We start from the raw sequence: 12,500 nt of genomic DNA, 5'->3' as shown, positions 1-12,500 counted from the left end.
CGCACCCCACTCACCCCCCTCCCTCTCTCTCGCTCTCTCTTTCTCTCTCTCTCTTTCTCTCTCTCTTTCTCTCTCTCTCTCTGTCTTCTCTGTGGCGCGACTGTTCCTGTTTTTCCGAGTGACATTCAGGAGATGTATTTTTTTTACTCTTTTTCTTTTTTTCCTCTGTTTTGAACAAACAGCACGGGGGAGGGGGGGGGGGGTCCGCAGAGCAACAGAGCAAAAGAGGAGGAGGAGGAGGAGGAGGAGCAAGAGGAGATTAGAGGTGAGGAGTGCGAGGACTGGTGGCCAGACAGGCAGCTATAGCCAGCCGGGGGAGAGCGAGGAAGGGATGGAGGACGGAGGGAGGAAGCGAGGGAGCAAGGGAGCAAGGGAGCGAGGGAGCGAGGGAGCGAGGGAGCGGGGAGAGAGAGAACACACAAAAAAGAGATGGAGGAGGTAAACAAAGAGAGAGACAGACATTGATTCCTTGTCGTAAAACCTTGAGAGAGAGAGAGAGAGAGAGAGAGAGCGAGAGAGAGAGCGAGAGAGAGACAGGCAGAGAGAGAGAGAGAGAGAGAGGGGAGACAGTGACACAGAGGCAGCATGTGAAAACAGGTAGCAGGCGGGAAAAATTGGAAAATAGGAGAAAGAGACGTGTCGCCATGGCAACGCCTGCATGAAGGAGTGAGAGAGGGTGTATGATGGGGGGGGAGATATAGGAAGCATGCCGTCCCCATGGTAACCCAAATGTAGGGATCCTGAGAGAGAGAGAAAGAGAGGAAAATACACAAAAGGTACATAAAGAAAGTGGGAAGCCTCAGGATAATATTGCCCCTTCCATCATCCTTCCTTCCTCCCTTCTTTTCTCCCCCCTTCCCAGCATTCTGTCCTCCCTTCATTCCTTTCTTCCATCTTTACTTCCTCCTTTTCATCATCCCTTCCTTCATTCCATCCTCCCTTCATTTCTTCCACCCTCCCTTCATTCCTTCCATCCTCCCTTTCTTCTTTGCTTCCTTCCGTCCTCTCTTCATTCCTTTCTTCCCTCCCTTCGTTCCGTTCCCTTTCTCCCTTCCTTAATTCCGCCGTCCCATCCCTCTCCCATTCTTCCATCCTTCCTCCCTTCCACCCTTCCATCATCCTTTCCTTCCTTCCATCCTCCCTTCATTCCTTCCTTCCATCATCACTTTCTTCTTATCTTCCTTCCGTCCTCCCTTCATTCCTTCCTTCATCCCATCCCTCTCCCATTCTTCCCTTTCACCTATCCATCCTCCCTTCCTTCCTTCCACCCTTCCTTCCATCCTCCCTTCATTTCTTTCTTCCATCCTCCCTTTCTTCTTTGCTTCCTTCCGTCCTCCCTTCATTCCTTTCTTCCACCCTTTCGCCCTCCCTTCATTCCGCCGTCCCATCCCTCTCCCATTCTTCCATCCTTCCTCCCTTCCACCCTTCCATCATCCTTTCCTTCCTTCCATCCTCCCTTCATTCCTTCCTTCCATCATCACTTTCTTCTTTGCTTCCTTCCGTCCTCCCTTCATTCCTTCCTTCATCCCATCCCTCTCCCATTCTTCCCTTTCACCTATCCATCCTCCCTTCCTTCCTTCCACCCTTCCTTCCATCCTCCCTTCATTTCTTTCTTCCATCCTCCCTTTCTTCTTTGCTTCCTTCCGTCCTCCCTTCATTCCTTTCTTCCACCCTTTCGCCCTCCCTTCATTCCGCCGTCCCATCCCTCTCCCATTCTTCTATCCTTCCTCCCTTCCACCCTTCCATCATCCTTTCCTTCCTTCCATCCTCCCTTCATTCCTTCCTTCCATCATCACTTTCTTCTTTGCTTCTTTCCGTCTTTCCGTCCTCCCTTTCTTCTTTGCTTCCTTCTGTCCTCCCTTCATTCCTTTCTTCCACCCTTTCTCCCTTCCTTCGTTCTGCCCTCCCTTCCACCCCCCTTTTTGCCATCCTTCCTCCCTTCCTGCTTTCCACTGTTCCATCATCCTTTCCTTCCTTACATCGTCCCTTTCTTCTTTGCTTCCTTCCGTCCTCCCTTCATTCCTTTCTTCCATCCTTCCTCGCTCCCTTCCTTCCACCCCTCCATCATCCTTCCCTTCCTTCTGTCCTCCCTTCATTCCTTCCGTTCGCATCAACATGTTTTTTATGAATCTTTCGTTCCTTCGTCCTTTCTGTGTTTTTTCGCCTGCCTTGCCAGTCGAACCGTCTCTCCGAGCGCCTGGCGTTGGAAGTCACCGAGCGCCGTAACGGAGAAACGGTAATGGATGAATGGTGTAAGAAAAAAAAATCCCACGGCTGGCGGCGTCATCCTGGGTTTGGACGTCGTACAAGGCAATCTGGGGTCTTATCATTTGTGCGAGACGGGGGCCGGCGTCCAAGAGCGCAGTCGAGCCAATTCAGGGGGAGAAAAAAATGAAAAGAAAGAGAGAATTCCATTTGACGGCGATCAGGCCTCAGCGGAAATCAACGAAAGCTGAGTAACTTCCCCCTCCGTAGCGCTTGCGAGCGGCGGCGCTGATAATTACTCTCGCACGAAACCAGCCCATTTGCCACGAATGCGCAACACACTTAATGGGAACGCCGTCGTCGCTAGGAAGGAGCCGGTGGCGGCAAGCGACAATGTGAGTCAAGTTGCCGGGACTCCAACCTGAGTCAGACACGTCCTTCCTCCCATCCTCCCTTCCCTCCGTCATCTCTTCCTTCTATCCTCCCTTCATTCCGTTCTTCCATCCTTACCCCTGTCCTTCCCCTGTCTTTCCCCCATCCTTCCTCACTTTCTTCCATCCTTCCTTCCACCCTTCCTCCCTCCTTCTTTTCTTCCATCCTTCCTCCCGTCCTTCCCATCTTTCCCCCTTCCCTCCTCCCTTCCATCCGCCCTTTCTTCCATCCATCCTTCCTCCCTTCCTTCCTTCCCTCCTTCCTTCCTTTCTTCCATCCTCACTTCCTTCCTTTCATCCATCCTTCGATCCTCCCTTTCTTCCGTCCTCAGCGCGGCGGGGACGGGGACGACTGTCATTGCCGGGGAGAGAGCCACGGAAACACAGCCTGCTGGATTAAAAAACAGCAAGGCTGCGAGCCACAGCGGGGCCTGAATGAGCTCATTGTCATTGACAGAGAGAGAGAGGGAGCAAGGGAGAGAGAGGGAGAGAGGGAGGGAGCAGGAACAGGGGGAATGGAGTGGCGAGCTAGCAGCCAATGGCTGCAGGAATGCTGTGGGTAAAAGAGCTCGGTGGCGATGCCTGATGGCTAATTTCAAACGCTTTGCGGCAGATGGCTCTTAGCTTACTGGCTTTGGGCAATGCCTAACGGTTATTTGCTAATGGTGTAAAACAGGATAATTGCTTGTTGGCTAGTATTTAGCTGCAAATGGACAGCTGGTGAGGTGGCTATATGCAAGTTGTCGTCTGCCGTTGTGAATTCATCATCCTATCCAGCGGCTTGTCCGCCAGAGTGAAAAAAGTTAATTTTCCTTCTCCCCGCCGTCCGCCGCTTGACTGTGTCAATAAAAAGAAAAAGGCAAACGCTTAAAAATGTATGAATGTGCCCGTATTGATGTTTCACCACAACAGGCATAACTCTTAAGGCCCCCCGCGGCATAGGTGTTGACCTTGTGAAAGAAAATTCACTGTTACGATAAAGTGACGCGATAAAACATCAGTGGCGTGGCGGAACGGGAACGGAGGTGCCCTTGTGAAAATCACAGCTATAAACTTTTCATCCGTTGATCCATCCTTTTGAAATCGGTCTGTGTTGCTCTGCGGCAACAAGGACGGGGTTGTTATAAAATCTTTTACGCCACAAAAAGAATTACTGGATTTTTTTTTACCCCTTCCTGTGGTTCCACATCATCATCACTTAAAAAGTGAGAGAGAAGAGAAGACTTCCCTATTTTTTTTTACTTTTTCATTTTTTAATAGGGACAGTTATTACAGGGGATCAAGTAATTGAATGGGGAAATATCGCACCGGCTGGAAAAATATCTTCCAAAAAAAACCCCCCTCAAAAACCTTACATCATTGCATTAATTTCGGTCCCCGCTCTTTATCATGAAAAAAGAAACGGACAAAAAAAAAATGGGTTGACTTTAGCAAAATGGCATTTTAAAGGTGAACAAAAACAACGGAAAATTTGTATGACTTAAATCAGAAAACTCAGTCAGTTTTGTGTGAGCTGTCTGTTTTGGAAAACATGTGGTGAAATGTCTACATCACTTGGTGCCTCGGTAGAATTAGAATCGCCACCCCCCCATCTGAGTAACTCCACCCACAGCTGGAGAATAACAAGCGCCGCTGGGAACTGCTCTGTTGGCTTAGAGACCAGCACAAATCCTTTAGAAGAAAGAAGAATTATTACCAACTGTCTGTGGGAAAAACTGCAAACGATGGAAATTTAAGTACTGTGCATTTCTCCAAACGAAACAGATAAAAATTGTGTTTTTATTGTAGATGCATTTATTTTATTGATTTCATTTTCCGACGTTGACGTAAAACTAAAAATGTTGGTGGACTGATGAGGTGAAATCAGTGAAAGTTCACAGACTCAATATAACGGAACCCCGGAAGTTATGCTCAAACCCCATTGGCTCAAAGAACTAGGAGGCAAGTGCCACCCACTTAACAGAGCGTCCTGGAACAAGATGGGTTAGAGGCACGTTAGAATGGTTAGAATGCATAATCTGAGCGGTATTTTCAGCAAAACACATCAAAAGCATGCTTTGGCGACCTCAGAGACCTATGTTAACTCGCTGAAAAGGAGCATCCTTTACTATGAACCATACACAAAAGATCAAACGTGATCTGTTCCATCTGCCTCTTTTGGTGACGGCAGTGAATTATATGACAGATATATGTGTTATGCATCGGAATGAACTTGTTTCAGCATGATAAATCAAGATAAACCCCCACCGCGCCTTCTCCCAGTGCGCATTACTTCCATGTCGGGTTTCGCAGTTTGAGTCCGGATCGACCTGCAGTCTCTGGTCGGGAGGAAAACACTATGGCCCTTCACTGTGGCTCTGATCCCCGGGTTCTGAATCAATACTCCACCCCCCAGCTTCTCTCACTCTCTCCCACCCTCTCTCTCCCTCTCCCCCTCCCTCCATACTGTAAACGGGGGTCACTTGTGGTCAGAGCAGCCGGTTAGTCTAGCTATGGAATCTTGGAATGCGTTTCCGTCCGCCTGACTCTGGTTATCGTTCTCCGGTTTGCTCCATTTGTCCCCTCTCCCTCGCTCTCTCCCTCCCCCCCTCCCTCTCCATCTCTCTCTCTTTTTTATTCTCTCCACGGCTACACTGTGTATATCCCGTGTACCTTTAACATTTTTTCCCCCTACATTGTTTTGTTGCTTCAAAGTTACCTTAAACCCTGTCTCATTCCTTCCTTTGTACGTTGCTATGGTAATCTCCCCCACTTCTCTCCCCCCTCTCTCTCTCCCTCCCCATCTCCCTCTTTGCTGTCTCCCTCTCCAGTGCACCCCCACTTCTGTCTCTCTCTCTCCTGCCGCTGGATGGATGGTTGCTATAGAAACAGACTTATTTAAAAGAAGCGCAAAGAAATTATCTTTTCTCTTGGCTCTCTCTCTCTCTCTCTCTCTCTCTGTTCGTCTCTCTCCCCCTTCTGTTGCCCTCCCTCCTCCATCTCTTCTTTTTCCTCTATGATTCTCTCGTCACACACACTGATTCTTCTTTTGTACACTGCACACACACACACACACACACACACACACACACAAACACATTGAAAAATTGCCGATCAAACACACAGACACACACACACACACTAAAAGAGAGAAAGAGAGAACGCTATGCAGTCGCTCTCATCTGTCTTCTCGCTGCTGTCTCAAGCACTTCTTCCTCTGTTTCACACACACACACACACACACACACACACACACACACACACACACACACACACACACACATACATATCCATCAGACAGACCAATATACACATGCGCCCATATATTTTGCCGCCTTTTTTTGCCGCCTCTGTCTTAGAGCTACACACCCATGCTATACACACACACGCACATGCACGCACACACACACACACAAACACACACACGCACACACCAACACATGCACAAGCACACACGCACACACACACACGCACACGCACACACGCACACACACGCACACACACATGCGTGCTGTAAATCGAACTTCGCTGCGAGGTACTTTTCTCCAAAAGCTGTGGAGTCATCCTGCACAAAGACACTTGCAGCCTAATCTGCTTTTATAGAACAATGACAAATCTTCTTGTGACATAATATCCCACCTTTATTTATTAATTTTTTGAGGGTGGGGATGAGAGACACGTCACTGCTCCCTTCTGCGGTGAAGAAAAAAAACATGTAAAGTAACAACTCCACCTTATCTCTTAGTGTCACCGTCCATTCCCCCGATGCCCTCCTTTCTGCGGCCTCACCTCCTCGAAAGGCTTATCAGGGGTCAGTGTGTCTTATCAGTGACTGATGGCCGTCGACTTACATTAAAACGCGGGAGAGAGATAGAGAGAGGGAAAGAGGGAGAGAGAGAGAGAGAGAGAGAGCTGGTGATGAATAACAGGTCATCTGCCTACGTGTAATCATCGCCAGCTTGACGTCACTAAATCAGTTCTCTTCACCCGTATATAAATATAAATATATATAAGGAGAGAGAGGGAGACAGAGAGAGAGCAAGAGAGAGCAAGAGAGAGAAAGAGAGAGAGAGAGAGAGAGAGAGAGAGACTTCAAAAAGTTTGAGAAATTAAATTGGTCGGTTCCACGTAAAAATTAATTTCCGATAAGAGAAAGTATGTCTTGGAGAGAGAAAGGACAGCTGTTAAAAGCAGAATAAAGCAATAGGTGGATGGGGGAAGCGCCAAGCAGATAGCAGCACTGGAAGGCATGAGGGGGGGCAGAATTACAACCGCCGTGTGTTTCATTTGGGAAAGAAAGAAGAACATATACTCAGTAAGCACTTAATTTGGAACACCTTATTCATGCAATTATCAAATCAGCCAATCGTGTGGCAGCAGTGCAATGGAATAAACATGCAGATATGGATCAGCAGCTCCAGACCATCAGAATAATGGAAAATATGTTATTTAGTGTTTTCCACTGTGGCATGATTATTGGTGCCAGACGGGCTGGTTTGAGTATTTCTGTAACCGCTGATCTCCTGGTATTTTCACGCACAACACTCTGTGGAGTTTACTCAGAAGGGTGCAAAAACAAAGAACATCCAGTGAGCGTCAGTTCTTGAGAGAGGTCAACGGAGGATGGCCAGACTGGTTGGAGCTGACAGAAAGGCTACGGTAACTCAGATAACCTCTCTGTACAATTGTGGTGAGCAGAAAAACATCTCGACTGCACAACATGTGGAACCTTCAAGAATGGAATCCTCCCTCCCTGGAATCTTGGAATGAGATGAGCAATGTTATTCACTTCACCTGTCAGTGGTTTCAATGTTGTGGCTGATCGGTGTATACCGTATGCAATGCGCAGCTTCCAGGACTAGTTCTGTCAGACAACTTGCCAGCGCCAGGCGCTTCCACACCCATAATGAGCCGGCCTATTTAAGAAGTCAAATCATTCCCTACCTGCTTTGCTTCCTGCTTTGCTGCACTTTGGGTTTTTATGTAGCAGCAGTGGACCATGGTCTACACCCAGGTACTGTTTGCTGCCATGCTTTGATATGCATCAGTACATTGCAGTATAAGGCCACAATCCTCTTCAATGCAGGTGGATATACTCTTTGGGAACTTTGGGTTTTTAGTAGTTTATATATAGTTTTTGTGTCCACCCATGTGTGCGGCAACTCTCCCCCCGCGGGAATCCTTCTAGACAGGGTGACGCTCATACCCAAAAACTTTTGCCTGGTTTTTCCACCGCGTCACAAACCTGTGTGGTAATCGCTGTGACAATATGACGGCAACTATAAATGTGATGGGAACGGACCCAACACGCAACACGCAGGCACACACAAATGTACTTAAGAGAGGAAACACACACACACACACACACACACACACACACACATACACAGGGAGAGACAGCCTTGAAAACAGAAAGACAGGTGGATAGATGGAGACCGAAAGAAACGAGCGCATTGAGTGACACGCAGGAAAAGGCTGCAAAGAAAATCCGGCGAAAGCGATCTTGTAATGGATCAGATTGATAAGAGCCCGCGGGTTTCTCATTCCCATTCCTCCAAGACGTCGCTGAATGGATATCATCCGGGAGGCCCATTCAATTGTTCTTCCTTCAGCCCACGCAGGGAGAGAGAGAGAGCGAGAGAGCGAGTGAACGAGGGAGGACAAACATCCAGTATCTCCACACGCCTCTTATTAGCTTTGAATCTGTGTAGCTTCTCTTCTCGTTTTTCCCCCATTTTTTCACATTAAAATCCATTTGGCTCCAAAGTCCCCCCCCCCCAGAAAGTGAAGGGTAGGGAACCCACTTTTAAAACAGTTCCCCACTTGTTTTCCTGATACCTGCGATACCAAGGAAAGAGACGATAACCGAGCAGCAGGACGTGCGCTTCATTGGAACTGCGCTGAAGGCGTCTTAAAAAATCAACAGTCCTCCGTATTCTCCTAGGAGGCCGACATCAATGGGCCTTACCCCCGCCTGTCACATTCTCTCTTGTCCCATTGCTCCTCTGCGCTGCTAACCGTTTTTTCCTTCTTTCTCAGTTGGTTGATGGTTTTGGTGCTGCCCCGATCCTGAAGACGGCCCATCACGTATAGCTGTTTACAACAAAAACTGTCCAAAAGTCTAAAATCTACATTCCCCCTTTAGGAAAATGTGATGTCTGGTGGGACCTTCAGAATTCAGTGTGAATTAAGTGTCGGGTATTACGGAAAATGTTTCTGGGCGGGAACGCCTTCGCCAGGTATTACAGTAACAGAACGTCGGCGATGAGGTCTATTGTTTGCGGCCACAAGACGAGTGTGTGTTTTTCCCTCATCTCTGCCTACGCCTTTGGTTTCGTGTTTAGGTGCTCAGATGAAGACGTAGATTACCAATTTTACGCTCCACGCTCAGCTATAGTTAATGACGCAAGACGCGGGATGCAATCGCAGGCGATTCGTTCAAAGCGAACAAATCTTTGAAATGACTCAGGAGTCGGGAGTCACTCCGAGGTCGTTCGTTCAAGTCAAGAACCGCGAGTCACATTCGTGAACGAAAATAGCCGCGAGCCACACGTGGCCTACTCTAGCAGCTACATTCCCAACAAGCTCCTCGAGTTGTGATTCATTGAGTGGCCGAGCGAGACAGAGCTTTCTGCTAGCGAGTCCCAAACTGAAAAATATCGATGCGGGAAAAAAAAACAAAAGGCCGAGGAATTTGGAGTAACTCTAATTGAATGTGACTAAATCTCTTATTTGCATTCCGCCCAAATGAATAATCGTAACGGAACAAAATGATTCGGAGAATCGGACGACTTCTTTTACTGAATGACTTGACGGAGAACCGAATCTCAGCGAAGAGTCGAACCTTTCATCGCCACAACTTGTCAATTTGAAGACGTGCGCCATTTTTGTAGATGCCATATCTTTTTACGTTTGGTGCCCCCATCTTAATATAGATCACTCTGTTTCCTCTACAAGGAAATGTACTCTTCTTTATGGGAGCAAGCTAAATCCACTGGGCTTTACTACCAGATGCCATTAGGTGTGATATGCATGGGGACTCACAGAGAGATGTCCACTTCTATGAATGGACCATCCGAGACCAAACTCTTTCTACTGAAATGACTTGTACCATGACACTTCTTTGTGTCTGAAAAACATTTTTTTTAGTCTGGCCTTGCACTACTTCTCCAGCGGCGAAGATGCCGTCGTTGCATTTGTGTCGCAGCGCAGCTGGCTGAATGCAGGTGGAAACACCGCATTTTTCTCCCCTCTCCTGTCCTCCCCCCAACCTCCGCCACCCTGACCCCCCCCCCCCCCCCCCGTTCTCTGCCCTCCTCTGATCAATGGCTGTTTTTCCTGCACTCCCAAACCCCCCTGCCTCCTCCTCCTCCGTCCTCTACCTTTCCTCCCTTCCCTCTCAAATGTTTATTTTACGCACCATTCTTCTTCTTCTTCTTCTTCTGTCTGTCTTTCGGGGGCCGACGGAGTGCCATTGATTGATGTGCGTCAGCCCTAATAGGGGCCGACGCTCGCTGTCGGCTCTATCTGCCTATAGCCCCCCCCGCACACACACACACAGCATGCATGAAAGTGTGTGGGCTAGAGTGGGGGGTGGGGGGGGGATTTGATGCAATTGTTTTCGGAGGTGGTGGATTAAGACGATTATCGAGGTTCAGCGAATTAAGCTGGGTGGCTAATTGTGGGCGTATTTATTTTTATTTTTTTCTAATTGCCGTTCCTTGCCACTGCGGGTTACGGTGTTCCCGTGCCATAAAGATATCAGAGCTGTCAGGTGTGGGAGTGGGTGGAAAGAAGTGGATGAGGGCTGTCAGTAAGGCCCGCACCTACGTAACCACGCCAGAGTGGAGTTGTAAATCCTTGCGCTATTGTCCTTTTTCTGTTTTGTTTTGTGTTTTTTTTATTTGATGTCATTCATTTTTTTATTTATGGGACCATTTTGGACTAAAGTATAAGAATAATACCATGATGGATACGGAATTAGCTGGCAATTTATAGCCATTCAATTTATTAGCTTTATGCATGTGCTCCTCTATGTGCTGTTTCCATTGTTTGTGGTGGGATCCACCTTTCCTGCCAAAAATAAGGAAATACATTGGGTTTCAGAGTTGATTTAGACAAGGTTAACAAAGTCAAGTGCAGGGCTATAGGAAACATAACAACACTTTTCGGATTCAAACTAAAAAAATACATAAAAATAGACAGCCGCATACGATGCCGGACGTGCAGCTCAGTCTGAATCATGTGTCTGAATAATGACACAGCAGATATTTCCGGTTACACAAAACTATGAGCTTTTTTATTTTGTTTTAAAAATCGCCAAATGAAAGGAAACGTGTCATAAACAATTTCAAGTTTAAATTCCCTTTCTTGTATAATTATTATTTTTTATTCAATATTGTAATATATATTATTTGTGTACAACTCCATAATGTTCTATTTAATGGACAATCGAATCAACTCAACTCAAAGAATCCCAGTGGACTGAGCCACCTGGGATGAAAACATACCCTAAGCTCCTCAAGTCACCCAGAAAAAACACTGGAATGAATGGATTGGAAGAAAGCAAACTTTCCATGCTTTCGTCGAGTGGAATTTTGGGACCGACACAGACGATCATTCCACTTTAAGCTCCGACAAACAAAGCCTTTTACAGAAGGTGAAACAAGTAATCAAACGTTTTTCACACAGGTTTTCTTTTCGTTCGCGCCTTGGAGTCCAGAACGTGATGTGATGGGATCAGACGGGACGTCAGGGAAGCTCCTCCGCCGGGACTCCATCAATCAATCTTTACCTCGTTTGGAAGGACGTCAATATTAAAACATTAAACCTCTCAGTGAAGGCTTTCTAAAATCTTTGTGAAACTTTACAGAAATGGGAATATTGTGTTTTCTTGCAGGAAGAAAAAATGGCTCATTGTTTCTATTGTGTGTGTGTGTGTGTGTGTGTGTGTGTGTGTGTGTGAGTGTGTGTGTGGCTTCAGCTGGTGAACACTGGTGTGTAAGCCGACGCGCCAAGCAAGATGATGTGCTTTCTGTTGAATCCTCTCTCTCTCACTGTTTTAGAAGCGGGTCTGAGGAGTGGTACAAAAATCTCTTTCTCAATCCCTCTTTCTCTCTCTCACCCCCTCCCTCACCCTCCATCTCTCTGTTTCATAAAGTCAGATTTAGTTTTTACCCAAACATCCTCCCTTGTCAACCGATCAGGACTGAAACTCTTTGTCTCTCTCTCTCTCTCTCTCTCTCTGTCTCTGTCTCTCGCTCTCTCTGTCTCTCTCTCTCCCTTCCCCTTGCTCCTCCATCCTCCATCGTCTTTTGGCCTGTCTCTTCCCATCTGCGACTCCGCTCTGTTATAGTGACAGGAGAAGAAGAGGAGGGGCTGGGTGTGTGCGTTTGCCCGTGAGTGTGCGTGCGTGTGTGTGTGTGTGTGTGTGTGTGTGTGTTTGTGTGTGTGCGTGCGCGTGTGTGTCTGTGTGAGTGAAATTCATGGCGAAAAGAGGCAACGACAGTGACAAAAAGAGACAGACGAGACAATTGTATGTGTATGCGTGTTGTATGTGTGTGTGTGACAGAGAGAGAGGGAGAGACGGACAGGTGCTCGCAATGCAAGAATTGCTGTGCCTCGCTTTGCTTCACTTGCATGATCAGGCGGTGAGCCTGTTCGGCTCGAACGAAAAACGCTTTGTAAGAATCTCGCCCGAGAAACACGCTTTCGTAGCCTAGGGCCAGACATACCCCCCCCACCGCCCCCTTCCACCAGACACGCACACACTCGCGCGCACACACACACTCGTGCACACAGAAGCGCTCGCAAGAAACACATACGGTAATTACAGAGCCCCGTAGCTGTGTGGTCTGCCACAGAAGAGATGTTCACCTCTTTATT

The 12,500-nt window shown here is 47.6% G+C and overlaps 1 protein-coding gene across 2 annotated transcripts in view; it reads right to left on the bottom strand.

Annotated features, from left to right (window-relative positions):
* Nucleotides 1–12,500, bottom strand: part of kirrel1b (kirre like nephrin family adhesion molecule 1b) — a gene marked incomplete at its 3' end in the record, with an annotated part of 64,304 nt that overhangs the window by 49,199 nt on the left and 2,605 nt on the right. The gene's annotated exons all lie outside the window — the stretch shown is intronic.

This window comes from Zeus faber (genome assembly GCF_960531495.2).
Source record: "Zeus faber genome assembly, chromosome: 12".
NCBI classification, from domain to species: Eukaryota; Metazoa; Chordata; class Actinopteri; order Zeiformes; family Zeidae; genus Zeus; species Zeus faber.
This window is presented reverse-complemented; position numbering and strand designations above follow the sequence as displayed.